Below are 23,520 nucleotides of genomic sequence, written 5' to 3'. Positions count from 1 at the left end.
GGAAATCTCTGTACCTTCCACTCAATTTTGCTGTGAACCTAAAACTGCTCCAAAAAAAATCTATTTTAAAAAACAGTGGATTGACTTTCTCCCAGTTCTCTTCCCTCTCCAGAAAAAGAGAGTTGGAAGAGATAGGATTCTAGCTATCAAGCTGGTGGAAGAGAACTGCTAAATTACTGCGTGGTTACTATTATGTGCCAGCATTATGCTAAGAACTCTATATCTATTAATGTTAACATAAATCCTCACAACACTGCAAGGTAGCATTTAACAGATGTGGAAACTGAGTCTCTATAAGGTGAAATAATGTCCCTAGCTTCACATACCATCAAGAAACAGAACTGGAATGTGAACTTGTTTGTCTCACTTCAAAGTTTATAATGTTTCTCCAAAAATGGTGGATTCCTTTTTACTGTGCCACATTTCTCACACTAAAACATTACATATAAATTAATGGACTGCTTCAAAATGTTTGTTAAATGTTGAAATCCTAAGAGTCATTTCTTTCAGTTGATCAGTGAAAATCAGCCCTTAGATCTGTACCCATACTTATTTAGTCTGAATGATAGCAAGAGTTAGCGTTTATTTAGTGCTTATTATGTGTTTGATACTGTTCAATTTATGTATATTCACTTATTTAATTTTAATTAACATCCCTACTTTATAGTTGAAGATTTCAAACACAGAGAGGCTAAGTAAATTGCCTAAGATCACACTGGCAGATCTCTGATCAGAATTTAGGGAGTCCAGCTGCAGAGACCAAGCTCCTTTACCATGTTTTACTGCCTCTCAACAATCAGAATAATTGTATCAAATTCTCCACTTAACTTTGCATGTATAAATAACTTAAGAATCTAATCAATTCCTCTGATATCTGAAGCTACAAAAAACCATTTGCTGAAAAATAAGGAGAAGCATGTTGCTTGCAGATCAGACTGTCTGATTATTCATCACACCAGCTCTTTTTCTCCATAAAGATTAAAGAGATAAAATTCTGCAGGTTACTTACTGTAGACGTCACAATTACCTGAAAAGGGCACGTTCCAGAATAAAGTAGAATCTTTGCCCAAGAAAATAATTTCTCCTTCCACAACAATAATTTTACTTCTTCTCCATTTGGGTGGCATTCTTTCGATTCTGGCAGAAATGTATTGTACCAAAATTAGTTTATAACCTAAAGCTTGCAATAAAGGTGTTTCCCCACCACCACCATGTATTTTTTAACTTATATACCATATATTCAAAAATTCCATGTATTACAACTTTCTGTTGTGAGCAATAATAAAAAAATCAATAAAGCATTTAATTTCTAAAATCAGGCTTGTTTTGTTTTTCTATTGTATGAGTCAGTGTCTGGCACATGTAAAGTAAAATGAAGAAAATGAGCTTATAAATCACAGTAATCTCCCTGATAATCACTACTCATTTAGTGAAGGGACAATGTGCTCGCTACATGAGGCATTCTTATAAAAGACACCAAGCTGCAATTAACGATCTATAGATCTCATTTGCTTTGAATTAGTAAGTGCTCTGATTCTAATAAATTCTTGATACCTAAGGACCTTATTCTGATTATTTTTATCTCATGCTCCTTGCCCATGGAGAAAGGAAAAGGAAGTAATTTCTTCCCCAAATGCCAACTGAGTACATTCTTTTCTCCCTATTTCTCATGCATCTACCCAGAAAGGTGTTCCAACCAAATCAATGTCAGAACACATATCATTTTTTAAAAAGATTATAAAACTCATCCAAATCTCTTAACCAGAACATAAAATTATCACAATAATTCCATGAAAAATGATGTTTAAAATGTCCTTGGTAATGAAAAAAAATCCTACAGTAACTTTTAAATTATACAGAAATATTTTAATTGGCTTGGCTAATAAATGCAAAGTGGAAAAATCACTGAAGGACTCATGTTTGAAACAAACAAGAATAACTCTAAAACAGATCTCAGAATCCAAACACTCATTAAGTTAAATCCAAAAAACTCTAATTCACTGTTATCAGGTTTTACCTCAGCCAAGGGCCCAGAGAAGAGGCAAACAGATTATAATAATGCAAGTAGAGTTTAAGAGTTAAGAGTTTAATATGTATAAAGATTTAGGCAGGATGATGTTCCCCTCCTGAGAATATCCCTTCTTCTCCTGAGTAAGATTGACAAGATCCTATGGCTCAGATAAGGACTAGAGCATCCTAATGTGTAGAGTTAGAGCCAATGTCTTTCTTTTGTTGTGGTTGTGGTTTTTGTTTCTTTCAGGGGGGTTATTAATTTCAACTTTCATTTTATTTTATTTTACTTTATTTTTTGAGACAATGTCTCACTCTGTCACCTAGGCTGGAGGGCAGTGACATGATCATGGCTCACTACAGCCTCAACCTCCTGGGCTCAAGCAACCCTTCCAACTAAGCCTCCCAAAGGGCTGGGATTACAGGCATGAGACCCTGCACCCAGCCTTCAAGTTTAATTTTAGATTCAGGAGGTACATGTGCAGGTTTTTTACATGGATATATAGCATGATGCTGAGATTTGGGACACTAATGATCTTATCACCCAGATAGTGAGTATAGTACCTAACAGTTAGTTTCTCAACATTTGTCCCACTTCCTCCCTCTGCCTTCTAGTAGTCTTCAGTGTCCATTGTTGCCATCTTTATGTCCATAAGTATCAAATGTTTAGCTCCTGATTATGAGTGAGAACATGTGGTATTTGGATTTCTGTTCCTATATTAATTTGCTTAGGATAATGGCCTTGAGCTACACCCATGTTGCTGCAAAGGGCATTATTTCATTCTTTCTGTGGCTGCGTAGTATTCCATTTCCTTATCCAATTCACTATCTGTGGGCACCTAAGGGATTCCATGTTTTTGCTATTGTGAATAGTACTGCAATGAACATATGAGTATGTGCCTTTTTAGTAAAATGGTTTATTTTCTTTTTGGTATACACCCAGTAACGAGATTGCTGGGTCAAATGGTAGCTGTTTGATATCTTAGATAAATCACCAAACTGCTTAACTTTTTAATAATAGCCTTTCTGACTGGTGTGAGATACTATTTCATTGTGAGTTGTATTTGTAACTATCTGATAATTTATGATGTGGAACATTTGTTCATGTTTGTTGACCACTTGCATGTCTTCTTTTAAGAAGGGTCTGTTCATATCCTTTAACCATTTTTTTAATGGGGTTATTTTACATGTGCTGATTTGTTTAAGTTCCCTATAGACTCCAGATATTAGGTCTTTGTCTTAATCACTATTTACTTAAGTGTGATCCTTCAGTAGCAGGTTGTATTCTTTTGTTTCCATGTTTAGAACTCCCTTAAGGTGCTCTTGTAAAGCTGGTCTAGTGGTAATGAATTCCCTTAGTGCTTGCCTATCTGGAAACACTTTATTTTTCCTTTAGTTATGAAGCTTAGTTTGATGGGATATGAAATTCTTAGTTAGAATTTCTTTTTGGCCAGGTGTGGTGGCTCACACCTGTAATCCCAGCACTTTCAGAGGCCGAGGCAGGAGGATCACCCAAGGTCAGGAGTTCGAGATCACCCTAGCCAACATGGCAAAAGCCTGTCTCTACTAGAAATACAAAAATTAGCTGGGCATGGTGGCCCACACCTGTAATTCTAGCTACTCAGGAGGCTGTGGCAGGAGTATCACTTAAACCCAGGAGGTAGAGGTTGCAGTGAGCCAAGATTGCACAATTGCACTCCAGCCTGAGTGACAAGAGCAAAACTCCGTCTAAAAAAAAAAAAAATTATTTTCTTTAACAGTGCTGAAAATAGGTCCCTAATCTCTCCTGGCTTATACGTTTTCTGCTGAGAAGCCCATTATTAGCCTGATTGGATTCCCTTTATAAGTGATCTGACGTTTTTCTTTAGCTGCCTTTAAGATTTTTTTCTTGAGCACTGACCTTGAACAGTCTGGTGACTCTATGCTTTAGTGATGCTCATTTTGTATAGTATCTTGCAGGTGTTCTCTAGATTTTCTGTATCTAGATTTTTTTTTTATCTAGTCTACCTCTCTAGCAAAATTACACAAATTTTCTTTAATTGTTCCCTCACATATGTTTTCTAAGGTTGTTTATTTTTCTCCTCTCCCTGGAATGCCAATAATTTGCATGTTTGGTCACTTTACACAATCCCACATCTCTCAACAACTTTGTTCATTTTTTAAAAAAATTTCTTTCTTTACTTTTGTCTGACTGGGTTAGTTTAAAAGATTTGTCTTCAAGTTCTGAGATTCCTTCTTCTGCTTGGTCTAGTCTGCTAATAAGGTTTTCAATTGATTTTTGAAATTCCTTAAGTGAGTTTTTAAATTCCAGGACCTCTGATTGATTTTTTAAAGATATTTATCTCTTGCTTCATTTCCTGGATTGATTTAGAAGTTTCTTTGTGTTGATTTTCAATCTTGTCTTGGTTCTCATTGGGCTTCCTTGCAATCTATGCTCTGAATTCTTTATCTGTCATTTCTGAGTTTCCATTTTGGTTAAGGGCCATTGCTGGAAAACTAGTGTGATCTTTTGGTGGTGTCACTACATTCAGATTTTTCATGGGGCCAAAATTATTGCAGTAGTCCCTTCTCATCTGGAGATGCCGGTACTTCCAATTTTTGTAATTATTCTCTTGTGGGTAGAATATTTTTCTTTTTCTTTCTTCCTTATAATATTATTGGTTTTTTATTTCTCTTTCCTTCCTCCTCTCCCAGGTGGTGTGACTGTAGAGAATGTTGGATAAGGTCTTTTGGCTTTGTAAAAACAAAAGGACTTTCTCATCTCAGGTAAGCCCTCAGAATAGAGGTGTCACTTTGGGAAGTGATCCAAAGATGTGATCCAAAGATCTTCTGATGGAATCTCTAAGTATGCTGATAATGATAACCCATCACCAGTGATGAGGGTATCTAATCAGATACATTATGGCACAGAGCTGTAAAAGGTGGGGAGAGCAGAAGGTAACATAGAGGAAGGTAACTTAGTCTTATCCTGATAAAAGTATGTCATATTAAAGAAGAGAGAATGAACAAAAGCAAGTACTTGAACCATGCTGAATGGCAGAAAACACATGTACACCAACATGTATGTCACACCAGAAGAACAGATGAAAAGATCATAACTCAACCATCAGGTGGACTGCTATGAAAAATCCTACCTCCAGGAACTGTGACACTAGAATACAATTTTTGTAGAACCCTAAAAGGAAATGGAACATTAAAGGTATTTCTGTTGCCATAGCCTACCAATGACATTAGAAATGCATCTGCCATGCAGATCAGATCAAGAGAATGTATTTCTCATGTTTTTAGTAAGACATGAACTCACACCACAGTAAAAATGAATAAAGCCTTTTGGCAATTTCTATCCTGAACAAAAAGGTACTTTCCTCTGCCTTCTCAAGTAAAACATTAAGGAAAATTATTTAACCTAGTCTTGGTAATGAGTTGCCTTCATTCTGAATATCAACTTATATCATGTGCTATAAAACACAATGTAATTTTATATCTCTTTTGGAATCTGTCTTCTCCCTTTAATAAGGAAAATAAATGGTCACCTCTTGTTAGCTGTCATTTTTTCCTTTCTTTATCAGCCTTCCATTCACTTCTAGTTTAAGATTTTCATTTGCTGTCTTCAGAGAAAAACACATAAAGAAACTTGTTTAAAATGCATATTTAAATATATAAATATCTGAGTGTTATGTTTAATTTTGTATTATTTTATCTCTTTTCCTTATTTGTTTCCTTAGATAAAGATCTTTAAAGCTCTCATCACTGGCACCATATTCTACAAAGATTTTCAAGTAACATACAGGAATGTATACAGCAAAGTATGCTGTATGTTAAAGACAAAAGTATGTTAAAGAAGAAAACAAAATTGAGGAAGACAAAAACCACAGTAATAAGACCAGGCAAAACATAAATTATAGTTGATAGATAAACCCCTGTGGGCAATCCAGGATACAGATATGCCACCCATGGGAGACTGTGATACAGTTTATAGCACAGAGAAGCCCATTTATATCTGAGCGCACTGGCAGCTAATGACTAGAGGGAATTGTAGTCTTCTACCTGATTCACACTGCCCAGAAGATGTTCTTATTGCTTTCCAATTTGGTGTCATTGAGGATACCAGGAATATGACCTGTTCCACATTAGAATCATATGCTATCTGAGATGAAAGGGACTGTAGAGCATACAACCCAATGAGAACTAGAAGGATCAAATGAGTTTCTAGTCCAACGAAGAATAGAAAAATCAGTTCTAGAACCTTGATATTTGGAGGCCTTTACCTAATTTAGTGCTTTTTCTAGTTAGCAATATTCTCAAATCTCTCTACATAGAGGAGGTGGCCAAGAATCCAAGTATACTGTGTCCAGGATTCATTAAATTGAAACAATTGTGTCTAATTCCCTGATTTACTGGCTATATTAGGATAAGCTTCAGGGGACAAAAGGCAGATACAGATTCATCCTCATTATTAGGGGTAGGTCCCAGGTTAATCCACTTAATTAAGAAGAAGTATGAAGTGAGGAAGTACGGATCATACCTACACTTATTGGAGCCCTCTCAGAGCCAAAGTGGAAAATAGTTCTCAAGATAGGCAAATGCAAATTACCCTCATACCTTAGTTCCTGTTCTATTTAGTTCTCCCTCTCTTTTTCTCTCTGCCTCTCTCTTTTTTTTCTCTCTCTCACTCTCTCTTCTCTCTCTCTCTCTCTCTCTCTCTCTTCCTTCTTCCCTCTTTTTCTATCTCTCTCTCTCTCCCTCCTCAATTCTCCTTTCTTTCCATTGAATTTATTCCTTCTGGTCATATCAAAGAATTAGTGAGGCAAAAAAAAATCCTAGAAGTCACATATGGCTAGGAATCATTAGTGCTCCCACCAGCCAAAGTCAATAAACTTCAGAGAACACAGGATCATTCAGTAAAGATGTCAGCATGATCATTTCTTAATAACAAGGCTAAACCCACATCTAGATCTGCCCTTAAGAAGCTTTAAAACAAGTTTTAAAAGAATCAAACTGATCCACAAGTAAATTAACTGCCTATGGAACAAAGCCCAACAATCTTTAAAGGAATACAACTAAAACCAACACTCAACAACGTAAACTTCACACTGTACGTCACCCAATTAAAAGATTATCACGCATATGAAGCAGCATGAAATTTTGATAGATAGCCAGGAAAAAGTAATCTGTTAATACAGATCAAGAAATCACAGCAATGATTGAATTAGCAAACAAGTACATTAAAAATAGCAACAAAAAATATGCTCAGCATGCTCAAATTTTTAAGGAAAATACAAACATAAGAGGAGAAAATGAAAAATATAAATAAAAGCCACATGAAATGTTTAGAGATGAGAAACACAATACATGGAATAAGAAACTCACTGAATGAAATTCACAGTAGATTATATACTGCAGAACAGATTAGTAAACTTGAAAACACAGCAATTAAAACTATCCAACCTGAGAAAAGCAGAAAAAAAGTCTGAAAAAAATGAACAGAAACTCTGTGACCTATTGTACAATATTAAGTGGCCTAACAAGATAGCATTAATTGGAGTTCCAGAAAAAAAGGAGATAGAGGGAGGAATATAAAAATCATTCAAAGATATTATGAAAAATACCCCAAATCATGAAAACTGTAAACCCATAGAACCAAAAATATCAACAAATTGTAAGGAAGATAAGCAAAAAGAAATCTATACAAAGACATATCCTAATCAAATTGTCAAAAAGAAATAATAAAGAAAATATATTAAATGCAGCCAGAGGAGAGCAGAGAAAAAGAATTACTTATAGAGGAACTAAAAATAGAACACTTCAGATCTCATTAGAAAGCATTCAAGCCTAAAGACAATGAAAATACATCTTTAAAGCATTGAAAGAAAAAAAACTTGTCAACCTAGAATTGTACACCCAGTGGAAATATCTTTCAAAAATAAAGGTGAGGGAGACATCTGGTTTTAGCTCCAACTTATAAAGAGCTCAGAAGTTGTCACTCTCACCCTTACAACAAGGAAAAACCTGGGCAAACTGAAAATCAAGGCTCTTGTTGGACCTGTTAGATAACTGAGGTCACAGAGGAAACTACCACCTTGAAATCTGAAGAGAGAGGCATAGCCAAGATGTACTTACCTAAGGGAAAAGATGCTGGAGCCATAAACTAGTAGGAACACTTAATGGTAGTAATTGCTGAGGGCTGAGTGTGGACTGGAGTAATAGCAAAAAGTTCCTTGGTGCCAACTCTTAGGGGGAATGCACACTCTCATGGGCTTGACCTCCAGGAATCCCACCAGGTTCTCACAGTGAAGATCCAAGACAGGTCCACTTGTGGCTCTGGAAAAGGTGAGGGAAGAGTAACCACTGTGAAATATGTTTAGAATTTTCTTAATAACCAAACTCCTAATCTGTAGAGGAAAAGACCTTTCCAGAGCTTTATCACAGCTGGGGAAAGGGGCATTTCTCCTTTTCCAACTCCTTAAAGCATGACTGTCTCACTTCAGGGAAAATTTTCTAAAAATCTACAACACTAGAGAAGTTCACAGCCCAGAGAAACAGGCCCATGAAATGATTTATATTTAATTATACTACTATAGAACCCAAATGGTCAGCAACAGGTGAATGGATAAATTGTGGTATATCTATGCAATGGAATACTACTCAACCATAATAAGGAATAAACCACTAAAACATGCAATGACATGGATAAGTCTCAAAAACTTTATGCTGAGCAAAAGAATCCAGACAAAAAAGAGTACATGCTATATGGTTGCATTTATGTGAAATCCTTTTAAACAGTAAGTCCAATCTATACTGACAGAAAGTGGGTAAGTGATTACCTGTGGGTAGAAGCAGAGAGGAGATATGACTAGAAAAAAAAACACAAGGAAACATTTTGGGGTCATTAAAATGTTCTAGAGCTTGATTGTGGTAATAAACATATGGGAGTACACATTAGTCAAAACTCATCAAAAATGAACACTTAAAATAGGTATATTTGGGTTCCAATTATTTAGAAAAACTTTTTAAGGCGCTTATTCTACAGAGTAAGAATTTCCATCCTTTTCTTTCTTCAACAAAACTAAAAAAAAAAAAAATACCCATCACTAATGCTCACCTGTGGTCACCTGATCGATCTTCAAACTTGAAGCTAACAACCCTGTCATCCCATATCCTTCTCTTCTCGAAGAAAAACAATGAAATTACATTAATCTTTGTCACTCATTGCATTTGCCAGCCCTTAAATTATTTTGATTGTTCTCTTCCTATTATCACAATAAATTATAATTTGTTGACCATCCATAGACTGCTTTGCAAACTCTTCTTTATTCTTCTGCATTCCATCTGAGCATATTTAGTTCTCTCCATAATATTATTTAAAACTGTTTATTTAAATAAAATTATTATAGTTTCTTTATTTTTTAAACTGATCTTGAATTACATGTAAAAAGGCCAAAAGGCAGCTAATATAGCATTTCTTATCAGACCTAAACAACATATTGTTTTACTTTCATGTAAAACCTCAAAGTTCTTGTGAAATTACCTGGCCCTCATCTTCCAAGCCTCCCCTACAGAAACTTGCTAAACAACCCCTTTCTTCCTATTTCTTATACACACACACACACACACACACGCACACACACACACGTGTGTGTATCAGAATATATATACATATACATACACACATTATATATGTATCAGAATATATATGCATTATATACCAGAATATATATGCATATATACTATATATGTCATATATACTACATATGTAGTATATATGACATATATACATGTATATATGTATCAGCATATATATATTTGCTCACAAATTCTTCCTCTTCCCTTTCAAAACCTTAATCTGTTCCCTGATTAATTAGAACTGTAATATAATATGTCCCTTAACTAAAAAAACTATTTTCTCTACTTGCCCTATATTTATTACTGCTCTACAACTTATTTCTCTTTTGCTCATAAATAATGACAGTGAGTTATTGATCTTCTCATTGAATGGTTGATTAGATGACTATATGTCCCTTTTGTTGGGCTATAAGGATCTGATGAATGTCTACTACTTGATTTGTACGGGATACTTCTTAACAAAGATGATGATAAATAAAATTACACAGTCATCCCCGCATCCTAAAGATAACTACACATTATGTGCTCTTGAGCCCATTTCAGGTTACTACTTCCTAAACAGAGATACTAATTTATACAATGCTTATGGTCAGCCTTATGACAGAACTGTGTACAGTATCTTTATAGAACACAGTATACATCTACAGCCTATGAAAAGAAATTAAAGTAACCCTTTATTCAATCTGCCAAAGGACTATGGAACCTTGTAATTATCTGGCTTTCCATAGAAGAGATACATTGCAGTTGGGTACACATGAGGGCACAGGTTTATGCCTCAGATGACAGATGGCAGATAAAAAGCTCCAGAGTGCAAGCTTTTTACCAGACCTTTTTAATTTATTTTCCCCAAACGCATCAAATTTTAATGCTGGCTCTCTGACCCAGTATGTTAGCTTTTTTTATGAACTTATGATTAACTAGTACCATGGTAGCAGGAGCTAACTTTTCTTCCATTTAAAACTAAATTTTACTCATAAAAGTTATAACCCCTAAACACTGGGTGAAAGAGACCAAATGAGGAATAAAGTATTTTAAAAGGACAAATGAGAACAGAAAATTTAGCCTTGCACTATAATTACCAGAAGAGCATCTGGAATTCCATGAGCCAAATCTAGTCAATTACAACACTGGGCAATTCAATCTGAAAAGCAGGGTTCAAGAATTAACTATATCAACTACTGCCAGGTAGCTTGGTTCCCCCAAATTAGGATGATGTTTCCACCCTCTCTTTCAGACCATGTGGTAATTCACAGCCTTGGATGGAATGACAACAGTGCTTACAAGAGTTACTTTAACATTCTTTTATTCAAAGACTATAAAGATAGATTTCTGTAATTCAGCTGCCTAAATTACGTGGGTAGAATTTGGACTTACAAATGTCTGGCCAGGATGTAAGCTAAGTTTTTGGCTTGTCCTGAAAAAAGAAGGGGAAGGGGAAGGTTAAGTTATCGAACATATATGGCAAGGTCCTCTGGCCAGGTAGCTTCAATCATTTTGAACACCCAAGAAGTTATTCACAATGTGAATAAACTTCTAGCTATTGAGAGAATAATTTGAAAAAAGGTTTGTTAGTTTGATGAATATATAATGATTTTAAAGTCTTCCCTATGGATACTGGGCAAGGGGCAACTCAAAGGGCGTAACTTGGCATTGTCAAAAGAGAAGAAGAGTCGCAAATAAATTCATTTCCAGCACATTTTATAGTAATGTCATATTCATTTGAGAATGAAACTCGGATCCACTCATTACCATCAATATAATTACAATTCATTTCTCAACACAGTATCTTTATTTTGTTTTCATTTTTAGACACAGGGTCTCACTATGTTGCCCAGGCTGGATTCAAACTTCTGCGCTCAAGTGATCCTCCCACCTCAGCCTCCCAATAGCTGGAACTACAGACATATGTCATCATGCCCAACTTTCAACATATTATCTTTCAGTTCTTGCACATGTTAGCAATGTTTTAAATTATTTATATTACCTCTCAAGAACAAAATAACACCATAATAAATCTAAAGCAGAAACTCTGTCCTTCTAGAATGTCCAAAAACATTTTACAAACTTTGGTATTTTTTTTTAATTTAGCTAATCTTCTCTCATGCCTGCAGGGAAAATAGATGGGATGAATGTTCCACATAAGGGGAGTATCCCACATTCTCTTACATTGTCCTGTCTTGCTATAACCCCCTCCTACCTTCTTAGAATCCAAGCACTTGTCTTTAGCCATATTTAATATAAAGTTTTATCATTTTCAGATAAATTCAAATACGTAGTGGAGTATATATGCTGGTGAGTACAACAGAGGGAAATAGAAACATGTCTTTGCATCCCTAACTGTGCTTAGAGCATCAAGCAATGCTGATTAATTTATTACAATCTCCCACCTAAGCCTGTAATTTGGCAATAGGCATATTTATATCCATATCCCAGATAAGACAAGTTAAGATCCAGAAAACCAAGCATACATTTGATCAACAATTATTGAGTACTTATTATTTATCAGGCATGAGGATATAAAGATAAATAAAACGTTATTTTATCTGCAAAGATCTAATAATCTAAAACAGAAGTAGGGATGAGCAATGAGATATTTATGTAATTGTTACATAAATAATGATTTGGAGACATCATCATCATCACCACCACTATCACCTTTTGAGTTCTATGTACCAGACACTATCCTAAGAACTTTACATGTATACTTTAAACTACTTGCTCACAACAGCCCTATGAGGTAGTTTAATATTTTATAGATGAGCAAATTGGAGCATGGAAAGATCAAGTAATGTGCTGAAAGTCACCTCACTGGTAATTGGTAGAGCCCAGCTTCAAACCCTGGAAGTCTGGAATGAGGACTCCAAACTCATATCCACTAGGCAATAATTCATTTTATAACCCACAGGAGAGTACGATTAATTCTATTAGTGGTATAGTATGTAAGGTCACAAGGATGGATTTCCAGAGAAGGTGTCATCTATTCTGGGTAACCCAGGAATACAATATGAGTTGAGACTTTGGGCATCTTTTTAGATTCAAACAACTTTTTTAAATTAACTTTTTATTTTCAAATGATTTTAGATAATGCAGATAATAAAGACAGTTCTCTTATATTCCTTCACTCAATTTACTCCTGTACTAACATCTTAGACCTTCATGATATATTTGTCAAAACTAAGAAACCAACATTAGTACATTGCTATAAACTAAACTCTAGACTTTAGATTTCCCACCTCTTTCCATTATGTCCTCTTTATATTCCAGGATCCAATCCAGGATATCACATTGAATTTATCAGGTTGAAACAAAAATAATTGCAGTTTTTGCCAAATAGTTGTCCTGTCTCCCCAGTCTTTTCCTGTCTGGGACAGTCTATTAGACTTCCCTTATTTTTCATAACTTTGAAGTCTTGAAGAATACTGACCTGGCATCTTGTGTAGAAAATCTCTCAGTCTAGACCTGTCTGATGTTTCTCTCACAATTAGACTAAGGTGAGGGGTTTGAGGGAAGAATATCATAGAGGGGAAGTGCCCTTCTCATCACATCACATTAGAGGATACATGATATCCCCCTGACATCACTGGTAATATTAACTTTCATCACTTGGTTAATGTTGTATTAGCTAGGTTTCTCCACTGTAAGGTTACTGCATTTCTCTTTCTCTGGTTTGCACTTTGGAAGCAAGTCACTAACTCTAGCCCAAATTGGGGGAAAGGGATTAAGTTCTCTTCCTGGTAGTGGGGGAAGAGTACCTGCATATATTACAACCAACTTGTTTTAAAGCCAATGAAAGTAGTAAGCTTGACCACATAGGGAAAAATAACTGGCTTAGATACCTGTGACTTGGCACTAAACTTTGATGAATATCAGGGAAGTCAGGTCTAAAATAGTACTGAAAATTTACCTTTATCTCAGATTTATTATCAGAATCAAATACTATGCTTCTTAATGCAAAATGTTGAGGAAAAGTTATGGACCCTATCCCCATAATTATGCACATTATATGAAAAAATTAAAACAGTTATTAAAGATTTTCATCCTTGAATGTCTAATAAGAATGCCTGCTCTAAACTGATAGTCCTAAAAGATTAAGTCTTATACTGGAGATGACATAACTTCACTGAAGTGAGTTTCCAGGAAAACAAAGCAAAACATCAATATATCCAAATAATAAGTCTATTTCATCTCATCGAGGGCCTGATGCTAAACAGTATCACAGAAAAATGTGGGTCCATAGGGTTTCTATACCATACCTAGCTGATTTGATATCTACATTGCAAACCAATAACATGGGGGCAGACACCTGGGTGGGAGCATATCTAGACTCAAGGACCACAGTTCCCTTGCCTTCAGCATTTGAAGAAGCATAGTTGATGTTGAGGCAACGATTGCTGCACAGAGGATGTTTAGGGCAGTGAAATATTGGGTGTGATACTATTAATGGTGGATACATGTCATGCATTTGTCTACACCCATAAAACATATAACCGCAAGAGTTAACCCTAATGTAAACTGTGAGCTTTGGGTGATAATGATGTGTCAATGTAGGTTCATCAGCTGTAACAAATGTACCACTCTGGTCAGGGGTGTTTACAGTGGGAGTGTCTGTGCACATGGGGACGAGGGGTCAATGGGAAATCTCTGTGCCTTCCACTCAATTTTGCTTCGAACCTAAAACTGCTTTAAAACATAAACCCTATAAAAAAATAAACCTGTAGGCAGAGATTACTTTATGAGAGATAAAAGAGATTCATTTTAAATTTTTACTTAGATGATTGTAGTGTTTAATAAAACTGTTCTTTTTCAAATTATTTAAAACAAATGAATGCTTATAATTCTTGAGGCTCTGCCCACAGATGACATACAGATTAAGATTTTATCTGCTAAAGCGAATGAGTAAATTGCATTTAACCTAAAATGCAATAAAATAAATAAATGGGAAAAAATAAATAAATACCAACATTATAGGTCTATTTGTTCCTCCCAAACTTTCCACCACCATCTTGCCTCTTCTTCCAAGCCAAGGTCACTCATTCTTACCGTAGTGCGGAGCTATACTTCTGTTTTAGATACTACTGTTAGTCATCGCATTAGTCATTTTCAACTTCCAGCTCCATTACCTGCCATGACTAGAGCTAAAATCACCCCTTCTTCACTTCTGGGTCTGCTAAACTCTTAACCCAATGATTTACTGGTTGTATATGTGAAATGAGGTGTTCCCAAAGAAGAGAAATAGCAAACAGAAGCAAACGACACAGTACACCATTGCGTCTCTGCTGAGCATTATCCATCATCAGGAAGAAATGTTCTTCCTCTGCACAATTTTCTCAGTGGTTAAGATACTTTTTTGCAAAATTAAATAAGAGTTTTAAAAAAATCTGAAAGGTTGATGGAGCAGCAAGCAATGGGTATCGTGGCTCACAGCAACTCCTCACACCCCTTCTTAAGAAAAAAACTGCATCCCTATATTTCTCCTTCTTCTTAGGCTCCCAATATGATTGTTTCAGGGGATATAATTTTGCATTTCAATTTTTTCCCAATACACAGTGGAAAAACTTGCCAAACTGGAGCCCGAAACCAGAAAGTCATGCAGAGCTTTGTGTGTGCTTTGGAGGGAAGGGGGAAGTGATGAACAGAAAGGAAGCAGAAACCCATTGTGCTGCTCTGGTCTGCAGCCAAACCACCCTGCTTGCTCCTGCTTCTGGTGCCTCAGGGAGTTTGTTTTTCAAGCTTTTTATGGCAAAAGAAAAATGTATTAGAAAATGGAGGAAAAGATCTGTTCTTCAAAATGATATTATTTAGCCCTATTCCAGCAATCTATGACATATAAAAATGAAGGCGTGAGACTGAATCTTAATACTCTTATATAAAGTAGATTTTCAATGTAATTGCTGTATGATCTAAAGATCAAACCTCAGTTCTTTGATGTTAAAACCTATAATTTTTAATCTTTTTCCAACAATCAAAGAAAGGTCTCTTATCCCCACTTTACACATTTGGAAGTAAAAGAAATGATTATTTCTGCTGGCATCACAGGGATAAGTCACATGGGATTATATGCTTCATTAGACCCTGACAGGACAGAAGAGTGCCATGTTAGAACACAGAGGACTAGCAGTGGGCGGATGCTTTATAAAAGGTCATCTCTCAATCTGCTGATTCTCCAGAAAGCTGGGGACCTTCTCTTTAGGAAAATTGTTCAGCCCTAGAAAGCTAAAAGGTTTAAAAAGTCAGTTTGTCTTTCTGTATGTCAGACTATTTTCTTTTCAAGAAAAGAGTGTAGAGGAAAAAAAAAAAACATGGATTGGCTATTAACTCTTTCTAAATAACTTATCATAACATAATAAAATTATAAAAGTAATCATTTGGTTATAGTCTTCTCAACAGTGACCACTCTTGAAACATGATAGATATGTACCTAGATACACAGACGAATATTAAAAACTTATATGATAGACAATTTATAGCATATCATGTGGTGTGTGTGTGTGTATATATATATGTATATATAGTATTATATCCCAAGCATCTAGCAATAGCTTGACAAGTTCCAGTTTTCTCAAACTTGGAAAAGTACAGATTATTTATAATGATAGCAAAAAATACCATTAGGGATCTAGTTTATATTTCTATGACCAAGTTATTATATTAGGAGTAAGTTATAGAAACGAGTAAACAAAAACAACAACAAAGGATTCTTACTGATAAAACAATGTAAATCTATTGTTCTACTGTCAAACAAGTGTATGTTACTCTAACAGATGATCCATTACTAGGTGGGTGGATCCTTTCTATAACCAAATAAAACTTTTAAATTATATCAATAAGGATGTTAGATGTCAAAACTCTAAATGTCCAATGTGTGCCTTTAACCTTTGATACTAAAGTACCCATAAGCCTCTTGAAACTGTTTAGACAAATAATGATATATGGCACTTTGAGTAGTTTCCATTCATGATACTTCCAGAGGTGTGGAAATATACCAAACCTCATGGAAGTGACAGAGAATTTGTTATTAACTTTTAATTAAAACACATTCATCCATTTACCAGTTATCACATGGCAGACACTTTCTCAGGTATAAAATGTCAGCACCAGATCTAAACTCTGTCTTTGAATGTTTTGCTTGAGCATAATTACTCTTCCTACTGGGTTCCATTGAGCATTTGAAGCTCTTTAAATTAAGGAAAACACAAAGTATTTTCTGCTTAATTTTCATTACCTGCATCAATAAATTTTCATAACCATAAAGCATTTATTTACAAAGAATGTTTCAAGTATTGGGATCCCCCGCAAACCTACAACCTTCCTTTCCTTTAATAATTTGAGAGGGCAAATCTCTATCAGCATTATCTTTGCTTTTCTAAAATAAGTGTGATATTTTTTACTCCTCCTCACTTTAAGATATAACCAGTTGAAGTTATCAGAAGTCTTGTTTTTACCTTAAGAAATTCTACCAGTAGATATAAATCCAGCAACCACAGAAATCCCAGCTTTCAATTCCAGAACAACCAAAGACACAACAGCACAAGAGATGCAGATAAGAGAATTTCCTACCATGTTTCTACAACTAGTTCAGAATGTCAGATCAGACTGATCAGACTGCCCACTTTCAGATATGAGAGCCAACGGACATGAGCCAGCCAACATCTTCAAAGATACTTTAAAAAGAGAATTTGTTCAATCTCTGTCTCTCCTGGAAGTATCTCGAAACCAAAGAAGTCATGAGAAAATATAAAAGCTCGATACATTCACCTGTTCCAGTAGAAGGTTCTGTTATAAATGACTGCATTTTTACTCTTAAACGTCTCTTTTGAAGAATAGGTCTTAAAAATCCAAATTTCAAACCTCCTTTAATAGGTCACAAAGAGTTATCGAAATTGTGACATTTTACTTTAAATTATTTTCTACTATCAACTTAGCCTCTTTTTAGAGGTACTAGAAGCAGCCTCAACTGTCAAGGTTCACTTCTATAATAGCACTTACTTAAGAATTTGTCTCTATCCATTATTTTCTTCCCCGTTCATTTTTTTCTCCATTTTTCTCACATAGGAAAATGTGGGGAGCCACATCTACTCTTGTGCCTTCACTCTCTTAATTAGTATAAGCAAAATATGTACCGGAACAACTTGGTGTTTAAAAGCGTGAAGGGACTGGATTTTAGTCTTACAGAAACATGAAACACTTTAAGATATCTATATAGGAAACTTAGAGGTTTCATTTGGAGGTGTGATGGTATAATGTTCCCAAATAAAATATAGGTTTGATCCCTGGACCACATTAGTAAACAATAAAATAAGTGAACATGAAATAAATATGCTAACAGTCTCAGTTTGCTTATGTTTGAAGACTTCACTGGCCTCTTAAAGGCATATGTGTTTGAAGCAACATTTAGTTTGGCAAATTTCACTCTCCATTTTTTGGGCGTTGTAGGGTGGGGGTTGGTCCTAAACCTTTTTTGGCACGCCTGAAAGAGAAGGATTTAAGTCGAGTTCATTATCTCTTTAGTGCAGAAGTCTGGGAAACGAAGAGGCTAGACCAGGGAGACTCAATCCAGCTAGCATTCCTTTTTGTTTTTCAAGCTGCCCTGACAATAATGCGGCAGGGTGAAAAGATCAGGAACACTTTATACACATTGTGCTAATTACTGCAAGTACTTAAAGTTGTAATTAGCTTATTATACTGCAGAGATCCTAACATGGCATGTCTTTCAAAAGAATTTCTCTCCAGATCATTAGTGGGAAAGCTAACAACATCTGCTTCAAATAAAATCAACCAATTAGCACAGGCAACTCCACATAGTTTGCAATCAGAGAATTATATTGTGCCAAGTGCTAATTTCAATGTGAATGCTATCTCCTTCTCATATCCCACGCTTCTCTGCCAGCACAGCTGGTGTTTAACACCACTGACTTCAGCGAAGTCTCCAAAAACTTATGTTAATTTGAAATAACCTAATCAGAAGTGTGCAATACAGACTGAGGTTGATCTCAGCTTAATTAAAACTGACCTTGTCATTTCACTGCCTGTAAAACACCATTATCTCAACATTTATCACTCAACTACCACAAATATTCCATTTGCGTGAAAATCCAGGAAGACAGTTCCAAATCACCAGAGCTATTTTCAGAAGTACTGTGAGTGAAGGAGTTTAATGGAAAGAGAGGTCTGCCTATAAGTATGGGGCAACAATAAAGGTAATTCAGAAGACTCAAAATAACTTGTCACCCATACCCATGAAGGCTGCTTCTGCCCAGTTCCGTTGGCTCCAATGGCACATTCACTCGAGAGACTGGCAGGCATTAGCAGATGTGAAGGCTTTCATTTTAAAATTAATTTCTAACCCAGTACCTTTCAGTGAGCTGAATCGTTCAATCAATAAGCATGACATGGCAGGTGTGATGTGTACAAGGCACTAAATTCTTCTGCCAAAGGTACTAGAAAACATCTGCTCACATGCGTGTGTGTGCATGTCAATGGATGAATTGCTGAGAAAAATGACTGCAAGTGGAATATTTAATATGCTTGTATTCACCAAGATAAAATTAAACACAAGGTAAGATCCGATTTTTATGATGTATACATGCCATCAAATATACCTTGCTTAACCTGTATTAAGTCCATAACCCTGTGTTTTTATATGTATATAGTCAACTGCCAATCAAGTAGCAACATCCTGGTTCTCTGCATATTAACATGATTTTTAAAATATCTTCAGGTTTCCATTCTAGGCCTTGTTTGGTTATTTGCATGCCATCTTAGTCCAGAAAGTACTCAAGGAAATGCTAAAAGCATTGAAAAAACTTATCTATGAAATAATTCCAATGATTTACTTTAGGAAGACTTCTTATTTGTCCCCAGATCACATGCTTAGCCACAACTCAACATATTTGCTGATGCTTTTCCTCCAGTCAAGCAAGCCTCCCTTTTGTTCTTATTCCACTCCCTCAGTCAAACTCAATCCTGGATTATTATAGCCCACATTGACTTCACCCCTATAACACTTCTTTGCTAGGCCAATCCTTTCGATACAATAAGATATGGACTATCTTGAATTGTTTAATGTGTTCCAGTTTTATGTTGACCATGCCACAGGAGGGATAGTTTCATTCCATTTATAAGGAAATCCACTGGTCTTGTGGAACAAGAGACATGATGTCAAAGTAGTTGAATTCTAATATTTGTTCTGCTGACTCTATGACCTTGGACAAATATGACATTGAACCATAAACCAAATTGTCCAAGCCCAGCTATTTCACTCAATAAGCAAGACATACATCCCAGAAAGTTATTTTAAGGATTAAAAGAGAATTAGAATAGATGTGACTGAATCTAAGAGTTCAACATATGTCTACTGAATGAGGTACATGGGATATAACCAAACATTTAATGAAACGTGGGTCGTAAAAACGTAATGCCACCAGGAATGAAATTTACAAAGCAAGAAAATAGGAAGTGGCCATTTTATAATGTTCATGGAAATAGCCTACATGCAAACAAGAGGGGTTATTTACATTCAAACCCCTATTCTGAAAACTAGAAAAATGATATGCAGGCACAAGAGAACAAAGCCTATTTTTATTTGAGCAACGCAGGTAAATGAAGATGTCTCCATCCCACTCAAGAGATTAGAGCCTTTCTTTCAACACTTTGAATATACCACCCTGTTCTCTTCCAGTCTACAAAGTTTCTGCTGAGGAATCCACTGATAAGCAAATGGAAACCCCTTTACATGAGATGAATCACTTTTCTGTCAATCAAAGGTATTGTATCTAGCAAAACTGTCTTTTAAAATGAAAAACATTAATACTTTCTCAGATAAATAAAATGTGAGAGTTCTTTACTACTAGACCTGCTCTACAGAAAATGCTAAATAGAATCCTTCAAGTTCAAATGAAAGGATAGTAGATATCTACCCAAAGCCATACAAAGATATAAGGTTCTCTGACAAAGATAAATACATGGAAAATTATGGCAGCCTGTACTATTGTGATTTTTGGTACACAGAATTTAAATAATAAAAATACAAAAAAAACTGAAAAAAAAAAGAGATTAGAGCCTTGTGAGGAGACGTTGGTGTAATTTGTAGAAATGAATGCTTTATAATGCTAAATGGTAACTTCCCTGAAGGAAGACCAGGGTGAGGAGCTCCTGATTTCTTCGAAAGGAAAGCTGAAATTGCTTATGGCATGACAGTTGTTTAGACAATGTTATACCACTCATATAATCTCTCTTTGGATACTACAATTTGATGATTAGATAATTCAATTCCAGAATTATTAATGTTGGAAGACTTCATTCATTCGTTCATCAAAAATTTCCTGTTTCCTATCTGTGTGATCTTGGGCAGATTATCTAATTTCCTAAAGTTTTGTCTGTTCCTCTGAAAAATGATAAGAAGATCTAGCATTTTGGTTTGTGCATATAAGAAGATAATCCATGTCAATTGTATAGTGTTTTGCTTGGCAGTTAGTAAATGCCCTGTAACTAATAGCTACCTTCTTGCTACTTTTACTCCTGCCACTATAAAAAGGAGAAAGTTACACTTCCTAGGATGATCCTGAACATTGCTCCCTATTCAGACATCATATGTCACTTCCTCTGTGAATCCTACCTCCAGGCTGAGTTCGTCACCCTTTCTTTAGTTTCACAGAACTTTGTCTATGTTATTATTGCAACATTTACCATTGTGTATAGTAATAATTTGTTTATATCATTGTTTTCCTGCCAAATTTTTGAGCTACTGAAAAGCAGGAATTTTTGTCTCATTAATCCTTTCATCACTAACGTTGATCAAGTATTCCACATGGTAGGAATCTAATAAATATTTATTGACTAGGCAAATGAATGAATAAATTTATTGATGTGGTATATTAATACATAAACATTTAACCATTACTCTGAAATACCATAGTCGTCTGAGGTTCAGAATACCAACCTTAGAAACTCATGAACTTTAAACATAACACAAGGTGTTGATTTTAAACTTATACATATCTGAAAGCTTTTTTCTGGGCTATTATGCTTCCCTTAGAGTCCTGTGTGGACCTAATGAATTCGGTCAGAAGGATTCTGTTGAAGTTTTCCATGTTTACTATCACTGGGGTAATTATAATAAATCAGGAATTTCGCGACTTGAGAACTCCTTCCCAAAAAAGCCCAAGTTTGGTGAGTGTAACTACTGTAGCGCAGGACACAGGTGGACAAAATGGAGAAAGAATACGTAGACAGGATAGTTTGATCTCTGTTCTCACTGACAATCAATCTTGTATTATTTTTACTATTATTGTTATTACTATTACTATAGAGGCAACCTTGGAAACCCATGTGATAGAGACTCCTAATCAGAAATTAAGAATGTGTAACTAACCCCTTAGACGTGGTACAAAACACTCCAATGAAAATCTTTACCATTTCTCAGAGAATCATTCAGACAGAAAGTATGAAGAACCATTTATCCCTAATTTATATAAACTAAAAGAGCCTAAGATTCAAAAAAATTTTAATTGGTGTTCTTATGACCCTGAGGTCTTTGAATCAACAGATACATAGTCTTCTGTATTTTAATACTAAATATATTTTATCATCTAATGCTATTAACATTGTTAAAGTGTGTATGATTTAACTGTATAGTAATCATTCTGGCTTTCCCAGGGCTATCTCAGTTTTACATTTTCAGTTGTATAAGTAGGCATGTATTTGTCAAACCATATATCCCAATTTAGGAGGCAAAAATTTTCAACTTTAATTGTGAGTCTTCAGTTAATTAAAATGTGCAATGAACTTGAAGCTCCATTCTGGGTCATTGGGATTGTATTTCTAAACTTAAGTATCTGATTTATGCTTTAAAGTAAATATTTGTATATCACCTGTGTATCACTTAATATGTAGATTTATCAAACAAAATGAGGGAATTCCCAATAATGGATTTGATCCAACTTTGCTTCAGCACAAATTGGCAATGGCAGAAATTCCCCTATTGTCCTTTTCTCAGTTTTATTAGCTCGTTTTTCTTCTACTTCTCTCACTGCATGGTAAACCTTCTTCTGCCTATGTTATAACAACTTCCATTCCAAAAGCTCAGACAATGGATGATGTTTACTTGCTGTTTGCAAACAACAGAATCCACAGTGTTGCCAGCAGATGCCCTTGATTCACTGTGAATGAGGAAGGGAATTATAGGAAATCAGTGTGCATTGTATGTCCAGCTGAGATGGATGCTGGCAGAGCAGGCTCCAGGCAAAATTTCAGAGCACAAAACTGTGTCTTCTGGGTCTCTCCCACTCTAGGTCATCTCTTTGAGGTTAACCATCTCCTTCACACATCTGTTCAAGACATGCAAGCTTCTCAACTCTTTTAAATCATGTTTCATTTTCTCAAGACCTGCTAGTTCATCTGATAAAATTAATTAAGACAGATAGCTAAGGCCATACTTCCCAGCTGGTATATTTCAATAGAGAACTTCTGGAGAGTCAATATCCTAACCTAAAGCAGTAGGTTTCTAAAACAAAACAATGCCTTGTACCACTCAGGTCAGTGAAGAACTATTTATCAAGAACTGTGAAGAGTCTAAAATCTTACCCTACTTAGAAGCTGACAAATTAGACTGCCATAGTTTCATAGATACTGGGAGGAAAAGGAGACTCCTGGATCAGAGACAAATGACTTTGTTACTGTCAGGACAGCCAGCAGCATAAGTACCATGTTTGTGTCAATTCCCTCTTACCCCACATGTCCCATAGGGTGACCAACTGGGGCCCCAGTGGATACTGCACCTTCAGTGGCTGTGAATCACCATTGAGAAATCACAAGCTTAGGGAACCTGAGTCTTCTTTTTTTTTTTTTTTTTTTTTTGACGGGGTTTTCATCATGTTACCCAGGCTGGAG

Source organism: Sapajus apella, unplaced genomic scaffold (assembly GCF_009761245.1).
Source record: "Sapajus apella isolate SASKATOON/1434 unplaced genomic scaffold, GSC_monkey_1.0 scaffold17, whole genome shotgun sequence".
Taxonomy (NCBI): domain Eukaryota; kingdom Metazoa; phylum Chordata; class Mammalia; order Primates; family Cebidae; genus Sapajus; species Sapajus apella.
The sequence above is the reverse complement of the archived record's forward strand: the minus strand, read 5'-3'. Positions refer to the sequence as shown.